At 40.9% G+C, this 16,578-nt stretch overlaps 1 protein-coding gene across 2 annotated transcripts in view; it reads right to left on the bottom strand.

Annotated features, from left to right (window-relative positions):
• The window catches only part of si:dkey-82f1.1 (DENN domain-containing protein 2A), a 45,660-nt gene extending 29,850 nt beyond the window's left edge, over positions 1–15,810 (bottom strand). Inside the window, exons 1-2 of one of the 2 annotated variants that reach the window (XM_034686695.1) lie at positions 15,675–15,810; positions 13,704–14,297 (exon numbers count right to left, since the gene is read on the bottom strand). The gene's annotated coding sequence lies outside the window, so the exon portion shown is untranslated. Of the gene's footprint in view, positions 1–13,703; positions 14,298–15,674 lie in introns of those variants that run through there. The other variant, XM_034686694.1, reaches the window with a different exon arrangement.
• Between the last annotated feature and the right edge of the window lie 768 nt (positions 15,811–16,578).

Raw genomic sequence — 16,578 nt, 5'->3', positions numbered from 1 at the left:
CTTTCTGTCTCTGTGTCCTGTTCAGGGCCCCTGCTGCTTTCCCAAGCTGATTTCATAGCAAGACCTTGGACATGAGCCAAACAGGCCAACTCTGACTATGTGCGCCTGTATCTCTGCGTGTATCGCCCCATGCATGCTTTTGCTGGCAAGAGAGACTGTTACAAGCCTGTAAGCTACACACACATACACACACAATTTAGCAGCTTTTCCTGCATACCATGACTACTCCACTACTCCATGTATTAATCTCTGAGTCATTCTGTAACATCTTTGACCAGTGGAACTGCCTTTTACGTTATGCAGTGGTATGGATGCCTTGCAGAATCTTTTTCTTGGGGCCAAAAAACAAGCACCACACAAAGCGAGTGCATGCAGAGGCCATCCCACTCTCCAGTGTCCGTTCCAAACTTCCAATGATAGTCCGCTGCCCTGCTGTGCTATCCTCTTGCCCCTTCCACTGCTCCCCCTGCTCCCTCCATTGTTCACAGAGGATGGACGTGAGACGGCATTGAAAGTGGGCTAGCCACAGAACCAGACCGGAACTGACGGAGGGATACCACAAACAATCAATTTCTGCCTGCATGTATTTTTGCTTATCAATCTACTCTAAATATAACACGAGGAACCATTGTTGTATTCCTAACGCCACACATAAAGCATTTCTTGTTATTGTGGTTGTCGTTTATGACTGAGACTCCTGACGGCATGAGTGTCTACAGTCTAACCCCCTGAGAACTGGAAGAATGGGCCACATTATTACCTCAAAAAATGTATAAACAAACCTTAATTATCATCGGGGCCACAGAAAGAGCAACAAAAGATGTAATTATAGAGCCCAGACACAACCAAGGGACACAATGCTACACCATTTGGGAGGCTTCTAATGTATGATAGCGTTGGTTATTTTCACCTTACAGTTTGTGCACAAGAGCAGACCAGAAATGTGATGTGACTTGAAGAAAGAAGAAGCAGGACTAAACTTTGTGTCACCTGAAAGGAAGCTGTAGGGAACAGAAAGTTTTCTTTCTTGAGAAGTAGCCTCGAGCAAAATTAACTTGAGTTTGTTGTTGATAAATGGGACAGCGCTGACTACCAGGAGGTCAAAATGGAAGCGAGCGGAAGGAAATCTCAAGACAAACTCAGCAAAGTCCTCCTAAAAGTCCCACTCACTTGTTCCACCTGTCAGAGTTTATAAATGACCGTCCTGTAACAGTTAAACCACAGGCTTTTAATGGGGAAGGTCTCTTTTTCCCTTTGGAGTTTGTGGTTTCCATCCCACGTTCTGCTGACTGCAAATGGAGCGGCTTGCAGGCTAATGATGCACTTAAGTCTTCAAAGTGATAAGCTTTTCTCAAAATAGAAATCTGAAGGGGCAGTTTTTGACACTGTTGGCTTGAGTGAAGGTGAACAAAAACCTGGACTGACCTGGTGGAAAATAGGATTATAAAGACATTTCTGCTTCTCATCTAGGTTTTGCACCTATGGCCAACAAACACAAAGAAGCTGTAGCTGGCGCAGCCATGAGAAAGAAAAAGATCAACCCAACAAGAAGAGAAAAAGAAGTGCGGGAGGAGTATTAATCCGTCTTGGAGGCAGAGCAAACAAATCTCTCTATCCCCCCATCTGGGAAAGGGTGTCATGTTACATCTCATTGCAGAGTCAGAGCATCTGTCCTTCAACTTCCTCCCACAGATTTGTCAGCCCCTCCTCCCCAAAACACAGAAAGCTTCCATCAGCAGAGATCCTGAGTCATCTGTAGTCTGCTCCCAATTACACCGCTGGCAATACAGACCAGTGCCAATGCCAACTCATCCCATGGCCCGGTTTTCAACTTCTCAACCCCATCCAACACTGCTTCTGTGAAATACGAAGATCCACATTTGGTTCATTTGGAGCTGAAGCACTTCTCCAGCTGCAGCCAACACCATAAGATTCTGGGATACTGAAGGTCTCTGTGTGTGCTTCAAAAGAAAAAGTTTGAGAACCATATTTTCAATGAAGGAATCAGGAACCTTGTTATCTTCCCAACAAAGATAATCCCCCAGCCACACCTAATATAGAAAGCTGGCCAGGGGTTCAAGGGTGTGAAAGAAGCAGAGTTTAAGATTTCTCCTCACACAACTTCCAAAGTGTTTCATTTGTCCAACAAAATGACCACCTGAAAGAGGTTCCCCATGTATACGAATCTCACCCCCCTCTATTGAATCAGGCTTTCTGACCCATTTTTACACAGGTTGATTCTGAACAAGCATCATCTGCAGTGACTTTGGACATGGCTTGTTAATATGTCCTAGCCCTTTTGTTTACCCTACAACCGGACCACTACAACAGGCTAGTTTTAACAACAAATATTTAAACTGAAACCTGAATAAGATAAGATATGGTAATTGATTCAATCCACCGTTTTGGAGACTTAACACTGCTACCTTTTGCAAAACCCTTTTTTCTCCTGTTTCAATCTGAAACCTTTTAGCCATGGGAGCAAGAAAGCTGCATGGCAATGTTCGACTTTTACTGAGTCTATCGATCTTGCTGTTTGTGAATGAAATACATTAACTACCACTGAACAGATTAAGGACATTTCCACATATACAATACTTGAGAATAATAATTATGGTTTTGCTTTGACACCTCTCGTAGAGTAAAGTTACAATGTTGTGGTAATGGTGACTGACCCAGACTAAAAACGCTGGAGTATGCATTCCAGACCAGTAGTTGGCAGTGTAGCTTTGTATTGAATCACCACCAAAGGACAACAAGCTACTCTTCAGCAAAGCAGTGAGTACTTTATTTATTTATTTATTTATTTATCTAACCAGATTTAAAACCTCTTTTTCAAGAGTGACCTGGCCAAGACAGCAGCACAAAACAGGTTACAACACACAACAAGCACACAAAACAACACAAATAAAATACGGTAACAGTTTCACATGGTTTCATGATTACACAGTACAATCACAAGATCCAATTGAGCTTGTTTCTCTGTCTTTTATGATTGACTTGAATTCCCCCAGAGTTACAAGTTGTGTCAATTTCAAGTACAAACAAACAATGGTGAACACACGCTTAAAAACTGTTAACTTTGTCTGATGGAGTGTAAATAAACTCATCGCCCTCCTACTCACACATTGCTATTTGACTGGGGAAGTAATACTCACATGTGAATGAGGCTGTGACGTCACCATTTTCAGAGGATCCCTGTGTTTCTTGTTTACACAGCAACGCAAGGGGTCCCTTTTTCAAAAAGGGGGCCACTATGGAACTCGTTTTAAAAAGTTTGCATAGCCAGTTGCCCAAAACGCTGCTTCCTGAATATAAAAATGAAAGGCCGAAACGCAACACTAGTTTACTGTTGAAGTGCTTCTGTTCAAACAGGGCCATTTAAGTTGAAAGGCATATGAAAAAACTGGTTAACATAAGCATTATTACATTTTGAGCATGTCAGCTTTGGCAGCTCAGAGCACTGTTATGTCAAAGCATAGACTCTTAGAGTTGCTAGCTGGAACAAGATTCTACAACAACTCTTGATTCTTGTTGGACACAAAGCAATTCTGAACCTTTACAGCCTGCTATCCCTTTAAATGTTTCTGTAATTTGTTGCTGTCTTTCCAAAGGCAAATTAGTGTACGCCATGGCCTCATTCATCCTGCAGTAAAATATAAGACCTTGGTGTGAATGCACCTGCGGTTAATGCACTGTGGTTACAGCTAGCATGAATTATCACTGACAGAGTAAGTAAGGCTGCTGACAGATACCTTGCCAAACAAAAGATGCTACAGAGTTCTTCCTGGCAAAGAGCTTTTCTGTTCAGTGGGCAGTAATGAAACTCAAAAGGATGAGGTTTATAAAGGTGACAGACACACAAACCCTGTGTCATCTGCAATCACAGCTGTACTCTGTTTCATGTTCTTAGACACATTAAACAGACATCACATGTCTTACACCTCAGACAATACCTGTCTCTGGTGTTAACAACACCCAAAGGGCCTGGATTTTACAGACAGACGAAGAAGTGTCATATAACACTCACAGTGAAAAAGACTGCCTACAGTGAGCAGTATTTATAGCTATCTGATATTACATTGTGCTGACACACAATGTGGGATTTGAAAGCCTAATGGTAAAACCTTCCCTCTTTAAACGCAGCTCAGCCACAGTTAATGTGCAGCAGTGAGCAGACCTACAGATCCTTTCAACAATAACCTGGCTTCTTCAGCACACTAACATTATTCTCTGGGCCCTTGATCAAATTTCTCCTCCAAGCCGCAGTCTCTGAACTGATCTGCAAAGCTAAAATCCTCTTCTTTACTTCTCCTTCCTGTTTTCTTCCTCCTTCACATTTTAAGGGATCTGCTTGAGAATTCCCACCAGAGCTCCCTTATCCCATCCCCGCTCCTCCTCAGCTCCTCTGCATGCCTGTACAGAAACAGATTTTTTTTTAATTCATCCGCCAATTCCCATGGGAGCTGAGCAAGGCGAGAGCTTGGGAAAGTGCTCTTCCGGAGTGTAAACTCCAGAGTCAGAGTCAGAGTCGAATATGTTGACCTCCACACACCCTGTGACCGACAACTGCGGGTTTGGGCCAAGACCGCCAGAGAACAAAAAAATGAGTGAAGTATAGAGGGATGTCAAACACTGAAGAAAACCAAACTGAACTGGTGGACAAATTGAAATTGGCTTTGTATTTGGAACTTTGGTACAATACTTCAGGAACAATCAGTGGGGAGGCTATGTATGCTTGGGATGTCCACGTTTAGTTGACTAAACAATAAAACAAACTCACCATTGTTTGCTGCCACCAGGGTTCCTAGTGGTTTCATTAATTATTAATAGTTTTATAATTATAGGCCTGGCCTGCTGGTCAAATGTTGTGTCTAGACACAGCCACCCACCACATGGCTGATGCCATACGGCCATAATGCTCTAATACCCACATAAACAATCACAGATGGCAGATGGCATCTTGTAGCACGGTGCAGTTCATCAGTATTTTGATCTAGAAATGGAGATAAAGCTGTATGTAGGCTGTGTCAGGTTAAACTGGCATATAACAACATGACTGGAGCAATATGTAACCAGCACAGGTATTTGGACATTAACCTGCAATGAGGACTGAGGGCTGGTGGTGCTAGCTCTGCTAACCTTGGCTGAAATATATTCCTAATGTATGCAGTGTCAATTTTAATAACATTTTTAGTTATGATTTTTTTCTTTGAAAGTTTTCAACTGTGTCTGATTTTTATGTCTCTTTCTGTTGATGCAGGTTTCATAATCCTTTTTTTTTTTTTTTTTTTGATGGTTTGTAAATCATACAAAACCTATATATATTTAAATTTTTTATAACTTTATTTTTCAAGTGTGTTACACCAGTGTGACATACAACAAGGTAATCCCCTTGTACACAACAGTTACAAAGTAGACCATCTAAACAGAACAAAACAAAAGGAACAACAAAGTCTTCAACTGTATCTGATTTTTATGTCTCTTTCTGTTGATGCAGGTTTCATTATCTAATGATATTTTATTCATTTACTTTCAGTTTTGTAACATTTAATGTTAGGAAACAAAGAAAAGTCACCACAGTTCTCGATTTCTGAAAAAGCAAAGAGTAAACTTGATGCCTTTTAATTTACATGGTTTATCATTTAGCATTATATAAGTAAAATTGAACACCACAAGAATGTAATCAAAAACTTTTAGATTTGTGATTTAACTCAGCTTTTCCTTGTCCTAGCTCTAAATAGATGTAATGGACTGATGATTGACACCAGGCTCGGCCACGGATACAATTAGACTTTATAGAAAGGATCATATAAGTGTAAGCATCATTACGCTGGAGACAGACAATGACATAAGTACTGCTTTCCCTTCTCTACAACTTAACAAGACAGTGTTTAGAACTGATTTGGTTTGATCAAAGCTCCTCTGTGTCTGCACTGTGTCTGGAGTATCTACTCATTAAGTCGTTACACTAGGATGAACCTCCAGACATTGTTTTTAATTCTCATTATAGAGTGGATCCCTTAATTAACAGGTAAACAAAATTCTTCTCATTCTCAGCCATTGCTGCCGGAGAAGGGAAGACAAGGGAAGAAAAGAGAAGAGAGCACAAGAGAAGTAGACTGAAACCCTAAAGTTATTTGAAGGTCACTGCACTGACTGTTTTTTCCATCTCAAATATTACACACATGTTGCACATGACCAAACCAACAAAGCATACGGTAGCCTTTCCTATTTTGCTTGGAATGCACATTATAACATGGCAACCCAAGCCTAAATCATTGAGCTGCAAGGCCAAGATGGAGTCACTTTGAACCCAGATGGACACATTACTTTCCAGGCGCCACATAAGAGTTATTTTTCCAAGCTAAGGATGTTAAGGAAATGGTAAATGCATGTTCTATTCCATGAACATTATGTCTTTGGACATTGAGGTATGTGTGGACATGTGTTTGTATCCATGTGTCTGTGCGTGTTCTGATCTTTGTTTCCATGTCTGTGTTTGAGTTTGAGTCTGCCTGCATGCATGTGTTTGTTCTCAGTCAATGCCACTGCTGCACACTCCAAGTGGGCACAAGCTGCAGAGCCAAACCAAGCTGGAAAAAGTGGGGCTTTTGGATGGTCTTCATCAGCATCAGTTCGCTCTCAGCCCACATCTTTCACTCTGCCATGAAACTGTAGCTGCCTCAGCTTTGAAACCCTTTACAGCTGCTAAATATTCTGCATTATAGCCTGTGAAAACATCACAGCAGCACAAAGATACAGACTTTGTGTCCTAATAAGAATCACAGTATTTTTTTTTCAGCTCAGACACTGAGCAGAAAGAAACTTGCAGACAGAGCAACAGCTTGGAAGCGATTTCTTACATTTGCATAAATATGTGTGTGCATCAGGGTTAAAGGTGGATTCAGTGAAAAAAACATAGTCAGCTGCCAGATGCCTCCATTATCCAGTGTGATGGTATGCATTATCCATGCATATATGAATGTTTATGTGTTGGTTTGACTCTTACAAGGACAGGGTTGCGGTGGTCCAAGATGGTATGCATTATCCATGCATCTGTGTGTGAGTGAGGAGAGGGTGAGACTTGTTTTCCATCATGTCTTAAATCCATGGCCATCTACCATCAGCACAGACAATCCCCCCTTCACCATAACTTTGAAACAAGAGGAATTCTTTCACCAACACCACAGGACACATTCTTTCTGAGGTTGTCTCTGTGGCAACAACAGCAGCTCGGGGACGGCAGGAGATTGACCCGGCGGGGTCTTTAAGTTGCAGGCCGACCTGCAGAGTGCCTGTCAAAAGCCAGTTCCTGTAAGAGGAGGGGGTGTAGGGGCTGTAACCTCCTAAAGCCCTGCTGTCACTTAACTGGGCAGAAAAGAACAGGAAGGACAGATGTCACTGGCTGCAACCGCTACCACACACAAACATACACTGACACGAACACTTACATATGCTTGTAGTACAGTGGACTGTAACAGTGGACTATCAGTCTGCAACTGCAAAGTCTTGATCTTATTCTTTAATGTGCATCAACAAACAAACTGCATTCTCATAATTGCAGACTTCAAACAAAAATAAATTAAATTACCCACTGGGCACCGTTTTAGCTCAGTGGTTAAATCCCAAGCCCCATGCATGGAGGCCACAGTCCTCAAAGCAGGCCAACAGAGTTCAATTTTGACCCTTAGCCCAATGCTGAATGGCATTCCCCACTCCTTTGTCCAGGTTTTCCTCTCTATCCACTGTCCTTTCAGCTGAATAGACATAAAAGCCTCAAAATAATCTTTAAAGGTACAGTGTGTAGAAATGGGAATATTTGGAAATATCTAGTTAGATTCTAAACCCACGGTTTAGGGATAAATCTCAGTATAATGTAAAGTATGGCAGACAGTAGTGATGTGCAGATCGATACTGAAACAACGATACTTCCGATACCAGATCTTTATGCTGTAAAATCGATTCTCAGTTCAAAATATCGATACTTTTGATATTTCAGTCATTTGAGGCAATGTATATCATTAACAGGAACACTGTGGAAAGTAACTAAACCATTGAGATCTTGTCTAAATGATACGCGGTTGGTGGGAACTACTAGTTCTAGTTCTTAATAATTAAACAATAATTTATTGTAATGATTTTATTGTTTTACTTATTTTCTTTTTTTTGTTTTTAAAACACCATTTTCACATATTTTGTATGATTGTGTCCTCTGTTTGGTTTTTCTGTTGTTGTATTAGTTATCAGTATCGGATCGGAAAGGAAATCGGTGGTATCGAACATCACTAGAGGACAGGAGACCCAAAAAATAGTATTGGCCCCTTGTTGTTGAATGTATGTCAACACTGAGGTCCACTGTTGTATAGGTACACAGACGCACAAGCAACCACATGCTCACACATACTCAAAGACAGTCATACTTAAGGTGACATATTACGCTCTTTTTCATCAAAAAATATTGGTCTAAGAGGTCCCCAAAACATGTTTTGAAAGTTTATTGCTCGAAAAAACACTTTGAAATCAGATTTTGGCATGCCTGTAAACCACTCTTTTTCAGCCCTGCTCAGAACAGGCTGTTTTCTGTGTCTGTGCCTTTAAATGAGAATGAGCTCTCTGACCACACCCCTTCATGAAGTGGATGGGGCCTCGGCTCTCCACTACTTTGATCTAATGTTTACATGTTGGCTGAATATACACGGCTGCTCACAGACTCACGTTACTTCAACCCTCTGAATTTGATCCAGAATCTGATCCTGACGGAGAGGCGCCTGCAGCAGGACCTTTCTGAACAATTGGTCACAGATTTAGTGTTTCTTGTTGTTTTATTTGTCAGTATGTCGACGTGTGTCTTCGTACACAGCTACGAACATGTAGCTATGTGGCTATGCTAACTAGCGCTAGCACCTTTCCATGAAAAATATAAATCATCCACTAGATCTTCAAATCTGCAGACGTGGGGAGTAAAACCGACCTTTGTGTTTATTAAGACAGCCTACAACTAGCATGTCTCCCTCCTAAACTCCTTGTTAGCACACATGCGTGCAGGTAATGAAAAACGGAGGAGGAGTTGAGTTGTATTTTATACAGTCTATGGGCTGAACAAGCTCCGAGCTCTGACTTACGTTACAGACCGGATAGCGTTGTGACGTATGAAAAACACTGAAAACTGAAACGGCTCCTTTCAGCACACATTTACAGAAAGGTGGAGAAATCAGAACAGGGGCAGAATGGATTTTTTCATTTTCAGGGGGTTTGTAGACATGCCAGGGACACATATTTCAGGTAGAGAACCATTAAGAAGTTGATTTTGCATGATATGTCACCTTTAAAATCAACTCACTGAGAAAAGTGCTTTCAACTTAAACTGAGCCATGCAAATTATATAAGACTTTCATTCTACATCAATATGACTGTATACTTAAACAGAACACTCCAGCAAATGTAGAGGTTCATTCAAAGTCAAAGTACTCTCTGGCTGGATGTGAAAAAGGCATCTAATGGTTAACTTTTTCCAAATCAAAACCATAGTGTCAGTGTGGATCTAAATGTTTTTTTCCTGTGTGATTATGTGCTCTCATGTGACTCATACCACTCATCAAGACTGATTTCTCCTCTTCAGCAAGCTTCCAAGAAAGAAAAAAAAGACATCAAGCTGATCCAGTTGTGAGAAATGACAGCCTTGTCACGGTACTAAACATCTGGTGTTGGAGTTTCAGGACTGTTCTTTTTTTTTTCCTTCCGACAAAGCATGCATACTAATAAAACATTCCTCCACTGAGTAGATTTAAGACCCCATGTGTTGTATGTACTGTATGTGTTTGTTAGTGAGTAACCTAGAAATTGTGAGTCAGAGAGAGTAAAAAGATGGACCAGCAGTAAAAGGGAATGCCATGAGTATGAGTGGGTCAGAATTTCGGTTTGAAAAGTCCGAAAAAAAGAGAGAGAAACAGAGGAAAATATGAAAGACAGAGAAGAAGATCCCCTGAGAGTAAATGAGTGTGTGTCTGAGGGTAAAATGAATCACAGAGAGAGGATGAGTGAGTGTGAGAATATTCTGAGTGATGCACCAAAGGTCACACATACCCTCTCTTCTGCCACAGTGCACATTGTCTTGCACAGCAGTCATGCAGACAGTTAGCCTCTGCCCCCTAACTCAGAATGTAAACAACTGACCCAATCTGACAGACCATTATGTGTGATAGCAACACTGGTCACACACACACACACTCACAATGTCTCCACACCAGAGCTCCTTTACAAGATTGCAGCCCACTTATTACAACCTTGCTGACTTGTAGACAGACAGTCCCTGTCTCTTTATCTCCAGCTCTATAAACCTTCTCCTCACAGCGCCAGAGAGTCAGCCTGTCTCAATTCAATAAACTCTCAACCTTACCCAGTTGAGTAAATACAACCTGAGGAAAGACAGAAACAGGAGGAAGGGGGAATGTTGATTCATGGTCAGTAAAACTCCCAATAACCTGCTGAAGCTCTTCATTTATGCCAAATTGAAAATAACACTGAATGTAAGAGGCAGTAAATAAAGATCAATTCTTCAGCTATTACAAGAAGACACATTTAATCAAATGTTCCAATGTTGCATGTTTCAAGGATCTCTGTTTTGGGTTTAATGATTGCCAAGCAAGTTGAACTTAAGGCCTAAGCAAGCTTCAGAGATGGATTATGTTGGCTGATTGATAACCATCTCTTCGGGGTCACTGCCCATAGGACACAGAGGACATTCCTGTTGCACTGTGGTATGACATGCAACACGGCAGCATTTGACTCAAATTAAGAAGTCTCAACACATCAACACACACACTTCAAGGTGTCCTGTGGCTTTTCTGACCACTGGTGGAGCACTAAACAGAGATGTTGATGTGATCTCTATTCTGATTCATAGAGCCAATTCTGAGAACTCCAGCGTGATAAGAAATATGAACATTAATGATAGATTAAATAGTTGTTTACTACTTAACCTATATGTAGGTGGCATGATTGCTTTCATTATTTGCATGGCCTGAGTACACTGAGGGAATCTTGCAATAAAACAAGCCATAAAAAAGCTGGGTTAACGTTAGCCGCTTCTTCAAAGTCTTGCAAGGTATAGCAGATGTAACCACGGGCTTTATATGCTGTGTTTTTGCTGGGATTAATAATCAAATTTTTTAACTTAAAACAGCCTTTTATTCTGAAATCGGAAACCAATGAGTGATGACATATTTATAAGCTCCAACTCTAACTCTCTCCTTACACAGCACTGTTCTTTTCTATGGTCACATGATTATTTGACTGACATCAGATCTTCTGTGCCACTTTAAAACAGCAGCTACCAGTCACAGACAGAATGAGTCTTAGCCCTTGGGGAGAAGTTCTGAGATGAATGGAATGATTAAAGGTTCATTTCAGTTAAGACAAGATGAGTTGTGATTCTGCGTCTGGCGGGACAGTAAGACTGCAAGGTATGGACTTCAGAGCAGTGAAGGGGGCAGATTATTTAGAATAATCCCTCCTAATTTAAATAAATAATAAGACCCAATACTGTTTACTATGTACGTTAAGTTACATAAGTACAGAGAGAGAGAGAGAGAGAGTAGATCAAACAAAACTGGTGGCATTTAAAAAGGAAATGTTTGAAGTGTTTGCTGTGTGTTTTTGTTGATTTTTACTGTTCTGTTTTTTGTTTTTAACTCTGTAAAGCAAGTTGAATTGCTCTTGTATGAACGGTGCTTGATAAATAAACTGGCCTTACCTTGCCTTTCGGTCTGGACAACTTTAAGGGGGAAGTTGAAAATCAGGTTGATCTGTGCTGTGACTAGTTTGTGTAACAACACCTGACACCCCTTTATTTGGCAGCACTGGAGGCGTTTTCTGACACTGGTATCAGAACTCTAACTGTGGAGAAATGCTGTGCATGTAGAAATGGTGATATTGTTTGCATCGCTGGTTAGCAAAGACGCATTCGATAGCACAAGCAAAAGCACGTTGCCAATGTCTTGGGAAATAAATCTGCTGTTTATTATATGGACAAGCTACAGTATGTCAAGGAAAGGGTTAAGAGAAGCACAGTAAAAGTCTAGCCTGTGTCCTGCAGTTCACAATATGGTCAACTGGTGGCAGAAAGGAGAAAAACAGAGTATTTCATAAAAATGTTTCCGGACACTAAGAAAACATCAGAAATGTTTCATGAGGTAATAACATATTCCAGATGTTTTGTAGGCCTGAGGGTGTATTCTGCAGAAAAATCCAAACAAAATTCAGATTGTTTACAAAGAAACTCCACATGGTGCGCACACTTGTCAGGGAACTGTTTGTCAGCCAAGGCTGTGAATCGTTAGGCTTTTTAAATGCTTATAATCTCACATGATCAGATCGTTGTTGATGAGTGGTAATTTCTGTGGTGCTGTGTAGACTCGGCTAAAGCTGTATTTGTTTAATGTATTCATCAGTTGAGAAAGACTTTGCAAGAACTTGTTTTGTATCTGTCTGTTCAGCCACAGTGGCATTCACTGTTTGTGATAATTGTCCAATTTGTCTGAGCACTCGGAACAAACTGCATTTTATGCAAATTCAAAATGCACCACTTCCTGTTCATTTGTGTCTTAGGCCACAAGGAAGTCAGTAAGTTTCGAATAAAACGATCATGAAACTTCCAAAGGTTGAAACTCACTCTTATATCTTAGACGTTCATCCTACCTCTCAGTCATTGACGATTTGAGATTATCACTCCACATTTTCATTGGAATACTGTTTGTCTGATCAAAAACCTGAAGCCCTCAGAAGCAGAGTCTCAGTCATGCATGATTATTCGTGAATCAGCAAACATATTTCTATTCCTATATCCTTTGAAAGTTGACTTTTCAGATCCACCTGAAGCTGAACTCCTCTCTCTTCCCCGGGGAGGTTTTCACCCCTGCCTGCCAACTCACAACAATACAGGCCCTGGACCTCTGTGTGAAGAGGTGTCTTTGTTCACGGTGAGGAATGCTCATCTCACTTATCCTCTCCCCTTTTTTCCCTTTCCTTCTCTTAGACCACTGGTTAGGAATGTGATGCTTTGACTGTAATCTAAATGGTCACCAAAACCATCCATCTACACTTTGTTTTCATTTAATAAGCAGATGAGAGCTGACAGCCATTCAGTGTGTGTATGTGTGTGTATATGTGTGTGTATGTGTGTGTATGTGTGTGTGTGTGTGTATGTGTGTGTATGTGTGTGTGTGTGTGTGTATGTGTGTGTCTGCTCACGTGTGCTCAGATAAGTGAGTCTCTTGTGGGCAGCAGTAATGGACTTGGTGCAGACAGTTTGAGACCGGCTACTTGAGCAACACTTAGGCATACTTTAACTGGAGCCGATGCAGTCCACAATGAAATACGGCTCAAATAAACACAGACAAAACCACATCCATGTCCATGTTGCTTCAAACAAGCAACAGATGGGCATTCTGTACATGGACACATAAACATGCACACATACACAATCCTACACACTGCATACTATATGTGGAAAGCCTAAGCAGATGCACATGAAGATGGATCCTCAGGAAACATGACAGAGCTGATCACTTTGGTTCAGGTGTGTGAGTGTTGTTAAAAGTTAGAAGGTAAATAAAGTTGTGTGTTCATTAAGCTGCGGAAAACAAACCTTTACCAACTTTGTTTTTAGGACATTTAATAAAGATTTATAAAGAACACATTACCTCTCTGAGCCTGGTGAGCCCTGATGATGTGCTCCTGGAGTAGTTTCTCATTTTGTGTAACCTGATCCCACAGAAGACAGCATCCACTTGCATGGTTTCTTTCCTTCAGGGAAGTTCTTCTTCTTCTCTTTCCCCCCTCTCTCTTTCTCTTCCACGGTTTGCACACCCCTACCCCTGCCTCTGATTTCTCTCACTTTGCATAGCCCTTGCCTGTACCTCCCACACAGAGAAAGACCCAGCTCTCCACAAGCGCACAGGAAAAAAGGTTTGAAAAAGACCCAAAGTCAGGGAAATCCCTCCTCCAGTCCAGCCTCGGGGCTAAAATGTTTACAGCTCTTTCTCTACCCTCACACACACTCACTCATTCGGGCTCCTATCTCTCACTGACGCTGGCGGCTCCTTCTCCTTCCTCTCTCCCCTCCTCAAACTTTTCCCACCCCCCTCCTTCCCTCTCTCTCTCTTTCTCTCTCTCTCTCCTCCCTCTCCATTTTCCATCATCACCCCCCTCCCTGACCACCACAACCCCCCACCGCTGAACTAATCTGCAGCTGGCCGGGGCGATTGGAGCCCTAGTTGCCGGGGAAACCGTGTGTCCTGTTGAAAAAAAAAAAATGTAAAAAGGGGAATGAAGCAGGAAGGGGTAATGCTGAGCACAACTGAACACATAAATAAAAGCCTCCTTTGGGAGCCAATTAAAGAGCCCAAAGTCCCCTCCTTCTGTCTCTATGAGGGGACAACATGTTCATCTATTTTATCTCTGTAACATGTTGTTTACTTGTTGACCTGTTCCAGTCAAAACAACAACAACAACAACAAGTTCTGTTGAAGCACAAGTGCAGTGTGTGCTGAATGCTTAGCACCAGATGCAGAGTTGTATAGCTCAATGGTCCTGTTGGAAGAGTGAGGGAAAATAAAAGAGGGAGAGCAGGACACCAGACTGGACATGCATACTGATGATGACCAGTTGAATCAATCATTAACCTGTTTAACCCCAGCACAGGTCTTTTTGGGCAAGTCCATTTTTACACATGTATGTTTTAATGAACAAACTATTTAACAACTCTGAATCATTTATATTATAGTGTGTCATTTACTGAGAGTTATTAAATGATGTACATGACATTAAGAAGTTCTGGCTTGATATTTATGTCCAGCCGGTAAGTTAATGTTTTTAATTCAAATCTTCTTCTTAATATATTGTGAACTGTAGTAGAATTAATAAAGGAGGATAAAATGTATTTTTTTTGTCTATTTTTTTCATTTGATCTACCAAACATAAAATCCATGTGTCTATTTCAACAGTTAATCATCTAGGGTCATTTTTCAAGCAAATACTCCACACTACCATGGTTCCAGTTAGTAACTTACAAGGATTTGTCTGATTTTAAACTGGACATCTTGGACTATTTGTCAATAAAAAGAAGCATTTTCAAGATTGTGGTCAGGATTGATATGGTAAAGTTGTAAAGCACTTTGTAACTGAGCATTTTAAAAGTGCTATATAAATAAACTTTTACTTACTTACTTACTTACTTATTTACTTACTGTTAAAACGAAAAAGCTGTGAAAACTCAAAATTTCAAGGCAACTGTCTGCACTAGATTTTTGAGTTTTGAGGCTAACTAGAAATCTTACAATTGAGCCAACTGATTAGTTTTTGTTGAGATAACTTATCATTCATATGTAGTGTAAATTAAAATTTTGAGTTCTACACATTAAGAAGTGAAAGTTGTGCCAACTTATTATTGTTTGTTCAGAAAATGTCCCTTTGTTGCTTCTCGTTACTGCACCATTTTCCCACTTGCAAGGTAGCTAGCTAATGTTCAAGGCGACTAACTATTGGTAATGACCATGCCTTATTAAACTAACTAATTAAACAAATTAAAGTTACATTAACCGGTAATCAACTCACCATCAACTGACCAACTGAAAAGCTAGAGTTTCAATACAATACTCAAACAAAATACTCACCTTTAGGACGATAACATCCACACAGGACAGGAGAGATGACGCCACATGTGGGATATTGAAAGTGTGGAAAACCCCTGTAGATTTGAGTTGGAGACCCTGTTCTTTGCCTGAAGCATACTCAAACAATTTAGCCTCAAACCCATAATTTCATGTCTTGCCAACCTAACTTATGAAATGAGACCAACTTTACACAACAAACTTAATACAGGTAGGTGAGATAACTACTCTGATGTAGTTTGCAACAAAATGGAACATTTTTTGTTTACTTACCCAAAAAATCATTTTCAGGTCAACAATTTTAAATTTTCATTTTTACAGTGTAGGTTATATTATGACAAGTGTCACAACATGTACTGTAGTTGAACAGGACTTCTTTAAAACAGTCCCTCTGAACCATAGTGTAGTTTATGTGTTGTATTAACTTTCATTTGTTAACTACTCAGACCCTCACACAGGAGCAGAAAGTCTGCACATATATCTGTTTGCCTCTGATTCGTTTTACCTTGCAAATGTGTTGAGCATCTTTTTTTCTAATGCTCATCAGGGAATCTGCTGCATCATTTTACTGATCAGCCTTCATAAAGTTTCTAACAGCATCACCTCAGCACAGCAACTATCCTGCTGACCTCTGAACCCAAACCCTGACCTCTTCTTTGAAATGCAGCAGAGACCTGAAAGGCATGGCTTGTCCATCAATGGCTAACAGAGTGGGAGGTGGGGGCTAGCAACATCTGTTTGGCGTTTATCCCACCTTATTGTGCTGCTGAATCCTCTATGAGGCCTACAGCTGGGATCCTGGGAGCGGACTAAGCCCAGTGTCCAGGGGACTCACACCATGACTGGGAACATGGCTGCAAGAAGTTCTCAGCTCTCCATGGTGCATGGTGGGCTGTTGCAACACCTA

The sequence above is a fragment of the Notolabrus celidotus genome, chromosome 6 (assembly GCF_009762535.1).
Source record: "Notolabrus celidotus isolate fNotCel1 chromosome 6, fNotCel1.pri, whole genome shotgun sequence".
NCBI lineage: Eukaryota > Metazoa > Chordata > Actinopteri > Labriformes > Labridae > Notolabrus > Notolabrus celidotus.
The sequence above is the reverse complement of the archived record's forward strand: the minus strand, read 5'-3'. Positions and strand labels throughout refer to the sequence as shown.